This window comes from Triticum dicoccoides, chromosome 5B (genome assembly GCF_002162155.2).
Source record: "Triticum dicoccoides isolate Atlit2015 ecotype Zavitan chromosome 5B, WEW_v2.0, whole genome shotgun sequence".
Taxonomy (NCBI): domain Eukaryota; kingdom Viridiplantae; phylum Streptophyta; class Magnoliopsida; order Poales; family Poaceae; genus Triticum; species Triticum dicoccoides.
Window position 1 is genome coordinate 100886336 of NC_041389.1, and position 5222 is coordinate 100891557.

Sequence of the window (5222 nt, forward strand, 5' to 3'; positions counted from 1 at the left end):
CCAACGACAACTGCGACACAGTTAAGGAGAACAGTGTAGGAGGACCGGCCATCGCAACTCTATTGATGTGATGTGCCATCAACCGCCGCCGCGAGCATACACTAGGGACTTTTGTGCAGAACACAACACTAGGGGCGAATCTCGTTGCTGCCGCTGCAACGTTCGACAAACAACAAGATGGGGAGGTAGAGCTCCGCCAATCCGGGTAGCCGCATGCAATGCTAAAATGGTGCAATGTGAGTTAATATATTTTATCGTATGATCAGAGAACCAAACTATGATTGGATGGTTAGGAGGACAGTGCTATGCGGAGGAATAAAATTCTAGGTTTGACGCTTTGCGGTCTAATAAAGGCAAAATATTCTTTCAGTGAGAGGCAATGTTCCCGTCAATTGTGAGGCGTCGGTGATGACTTCGTCAACTTTAAGACCAGCCATATGTACATGTTTGTGAGTGCCTGTGTTGTATTGTGTTTCTAAAAAGATCTTTTCGTCCGAGTAGAACTTGTTATCTTCGGTTAGTTAGTGATCTTGTTGTTAAAAATACAAAATCTAAACAATTTCATCAAATTTGTATGTGATATGACCGATCAGATGGCTAGCAGCGCGTTTCTATGCCTCGACGGCACCTGGTTGTAAGCCCAAGGCTCGCCCGTAGCTCTGGTAACTTCTTAAGTGCCTACTCCGGATGCTAGTATCCTGTAATTTGCAAATGAACACCGCTATGCACACGATGAATCCATGCACGATGCACACACGACAGGCTAAGTACACCGTTAGATTACCTCATTTTTTAAACCTGGATGGCTTGTAACCGCATCAGCCGCAAATCGTGCAGGAGCATGTCGTGTGTACAACACTTCCATTTGCAAATTTGTGTGTGTATCAGAGGAAACTCGTTGCTTTAATTATGTCGATGAACAAGATGTGCATTTTGAATGGATCAGAATGCACCTCCAAGCAAGACCCCATAATCAAGCACGAGGGTGGATTGGGTGGTCTTGGCTGTTTAAAGACGCGGAGAAGCTGTTGGCAAAAGGATAAGGATTCCTTGTATGAGTGGGCCAGCCGAGAGAAAGAGGGAGAGAGATATCGACGGGTATATTGTTGCTGCCATTGCTGAGAGGGCACGGCGAAGAGAGAGATTATGTCGTCTCCTCACGCTCTCTCTCTCACTCTCTCTAGAAACATAGAGACAAGCTAGCGTCACATTTCTCGAGCTACAAAGATTCCTCTCTTTGTTGGCTGGAAGACGAGGGTGAACCACCACAAAGACTCCACTTCCTACCACATATGTGCAGGTACTCCGTTTGGTGCCAACACTAGTTCTTTTTTCAGATTGATTTAGCTAACGTTAAACAGGTCCAAAGTATATTGCGTATCAACTTGAATTTGCCGTGCAATGACCCTCTGGTTGAAGCAACGTGAAGTCACAGACGGTGCACTGATCGGCTCATTGCTAGGTTTGCTTGCGGGGAGAAGTTTATCCGGGTTTTCTGTCATAGAGCTCATTTTGCTAGAGATTCATGCACCCTTTTTGCCCAAGCAGACATGGTTTTGATTCAGATTGTTGCACCCCAATTGCTTCCATCTTTTTCTCCTCTATGATGAAACGTGCTTCTATTGACTCATAAGACATATGGAGTTATGTGAGCGCCCATACCATGTTTTTCAAAAAAAACATTAAAAAGGCAAAAAGAAAACATGATACGGCAATAGATTAAAAAAAACAATGTTGAGTCTATCTGAACTTGAAGCCAGACAGGGAGATAAGCACAGTCGTGCATCCTCACCTAATTCCGGACTCCGCCAAAGAGATAAGCTGAGATAACGTAAATCCTATTATCATATGCAGAAAACATAATTTCTGCGTTGGACTTTTGGCGGCACGAAAGGGCAGACTAAGCAGAGTGAGTAAGAGACACGCACGCATGCACCGGCTTACTATTCCCTCGTTAACCCCAAGGGTGGGTGGGCATGAGCATGATTAGGTTTGGATCCTTGGAGATTCTGGTGGTGCCCCCACGTCCCTTTGGACGCAAGCATGGGACTTCCGATCAGATGCCCTGGATCTGGATTCCTTGCTTCGGTAGTAGTACTATTACAGGTACAGCAGCTTATCTCGTCGATCGACAGCTTGTCGCGCCAACGAATCTTGAGAGGTTCCGTCGGTGCACCTGCACTACTGCATGCTCCATAGGGCAGTCATGTGGTACTACCGAGCATCATATCTAATGCAAGATTTGTGCACGAATCAATAGTGATGACAGGCTTAAATCCTAGACAGTGTCAATTGTTTTTTTTTTGTCTATGATAGTGGACATTGTTGGGGCGGCCGTTTTCAATTGTTTTAGCTCAATTCATGGCCACTATTACCGAGTTCAGGCCATTGTATGAGCGATCATTCTAAGTGTTTGTCCAATGGAGTTAGGCCTTCTTGATTGCGTTAAAAATACATCTCCTGCAGTTGACCAAGTTCCAAAAGGTTCGGCACCATGAGCGGCCCCGTCCGATTTATCAATGTCAAAGGATCAGCACGTAGATCTCGTGTTAGTCAAATAATAATGACCTCGCATCCAATTCCAAACACGCTAAACCATACAGCAGCACAACGAAATACTACTTACATTATTGGTACACTTTTTTGGGGGAATATTATATTATTGGTACACACTACACAGTCATACTTACATCGAATTGTTGGGTGTTGATGGATGATGATAGCCCCAAATCCTCCTGTAGAGGAGTAGCTAGCAAGCTAAAATGTCTCTCTCTCCCCCGTGGATGGGTCGTGCATGGATAAGTAGTGGTGGAGTCCATTTGTTGATGGGCCTGCACGTCAAGATAATGCATGATGCTGCCACCCTTTGCAGGAACCGTGGCTTTTGGCGGAAAGAGCTCCAAGGGGCACGCACGCGTGGATTGCGCGCTCCAAACAACGATCGATCGATCCATCCGTCACATTCTGAGATTCCATTCCATTACCTTCTCTTCCCTTCTATTTCATGGATGAAAGGGGACCAAAGCAAGAAGCTAATTGTAGAGAGGAAGATTTCACATTCTCACTTGCTTTGCCACAACGTTAGTACTCCCTCCATTCCCTTATACAAGGCTACTATCAAAAATACATTTTGCATCAATATAAGGCCACCAACAGTAATCGAGGCAAAAATTAATGATGTTTTCTCGTACTAGCAACTTTTTAATACTTACATGCATGTAGTCATAATGACACTTAGTCACTTCCTTCTCATTCATTCGTTGCATGCTTGTGGTGTGTTAATGATCCCGATTAACAAAAAGAAAAGTTGACTTGCAAAGAAATCATTAAATTTTATCTTGATACCTGTAATATGAGTTTGTGGCCTTATATAAGGGAATGGAGGGAGTATAAGAAATAAAATGGAAAATGTGTTTCAACTTGAGCCGATATTAGTTGTGTTGTGCTTAGTACAGCCGGGCCTCTCAAACCCGCCTCGTACGTCCGGACGGGTCGCCTGGTCACTGTCCGGTCACGTTTTTTTTAACCCAGATGGGCGCCTCAAACAGCCTCAAACGCCCAGGCTGACCAGCACCCTCCATATCCAGCCCAAATATGGGACCGTCGGGTTTTCGGGCGTTTCCGTGTGGAACACCGTCGTCAGACCGTCGTGGCAGGCGCTCCGACTCCAGCACTCCGCCATGGTCCGGAGCAAGATCACCTACTACGCCATATGCTGATGCCGGAGCGCTGCTACGAGATCTAGCAGGAGATCCGGGCGAGGCAAGCCGCGCGCGCCGCCCGCATCGCTGCCAGGCTGCCGGGAGAAGAGGAGGAGGAGATGGCTCTGATGGAGATGTAGGAGGCGGAGCAGCAGGAGGTGGGGCAGCGGGAGCAGCAGCTGTCGGGCTTCAACATGGAGCAGGCGGAGGCGAAGTTTGCCGTCGCCTAGTCAGAGGAGATGGCGGAGCAGCAGGCCATCCTGGAGTCCATCCAGAATGTGGTATATGTGGAGGCCAATCGGACGTTCCTTCGGCGGGAGCAGACGGAGTCCGACGCGCTTTTCGTCGAACTCGACGCAGAGATAGAGGCGGCGGAGCAGCTGGAGGCGCCAGAGGAGCCGGAGCTGCAGCCGTCCCCCATGCTGCCGGAGCCGGGCACGGAGATCATCTGATCTCCGATGAGTCGCCAGGATCGACGTAGTACGTAGGTTCTACTTCCTTTTGCATGCACTACTAGGAAAATGCTTATACATAGAAGTTTACCAGTAGCGTTTATTTGGGCCCCCACGCTACTGGTAATTACCAGTAGCGCTTGATACAAAGCGCGCTACTGGTATGGCTTACCAGTAGTGTTGGTTTCTTTTGAACACGCTATTATAGTAAATATCTTCCATGGATGGGACGTAGTAGTAGCGCACGTCGTAAAACTTGCACTATTACTAAGTGAAAAGCTATAACGCAGGTGAGACACACCACGCTACTACTACCCCGATCCACTCGCACCACCGAACTCTCTCGTGAATTCCTCAAAAAAAAACTCTCACGACCTCACCCCCACCCCTTTGTCGACCTCCTCTCTCCCATGATCTCCTGCCCGCCGCCACCACCCACGCCCGCCAGTTCCTCGCCGGCCATGCTCCTCCGTCGGGTGCTCCAGCTCCGCCACACCCTCCCCTCTCCAGCTTCCTCGCGCGCGATCCTCCCCGCGGCCTCCAGCCGCCTCCACCCAGCAGAACACCACCGACACCGCCATCGACCTCTCCAACAACGAGAGCCGTCGCCGCCTCGTCAACAGGTGCGCCTCCTCCATTACCCCTTCGAGTCTTCAGCCTCTGGGCCAACAAGAACGGTTTGATGATTGGGAGGCCGCGTACACCTGCGTGCGCGCAGTCTGATGTACAGGAGCAAGCAGAGGGGCTTCCTGGAGCTAGACCTGGTGCCCGGGACCTGGGTGGAGCAGCATGTCTGCTGCATGGACGAGGCCAACATCCGCTCCCTGTGGCAAAATTTCGTGTTTTGACCCTTTTTGCTAACAATTTCAGGATCTGACCCCCTCTGGAAATATTTCGGGATCTGACCCTTTTGCCTACCGCCAGGGGCTATGGCAGTAGGATTGCACAACCTACCGCCATGGGCCCTGGCGGTAGGCCCCTGGACGGCGACTGACGGCCGTTTGCCCGTGCTGACATGGAAAAGGGCCTGCCGTCAGGGACCATGGAGGTAGGGTACTAAAGCCTACCG

The 5222-nt window shown here is 49.3% G+C and overlaps 1 pseudogene; it reads left to right on the forward strand.

Annotated features, from left to right (window-relative positions):
* Window positions 1–4563: 4563 nt before the first annotated feature.
* Window positions 4564–5001, forward strand: LOC119309175 (annotated as a pseudogene).
* The last annotated feature ends 221 nt before the right edge of the window (window positions 5002–5222 follow it).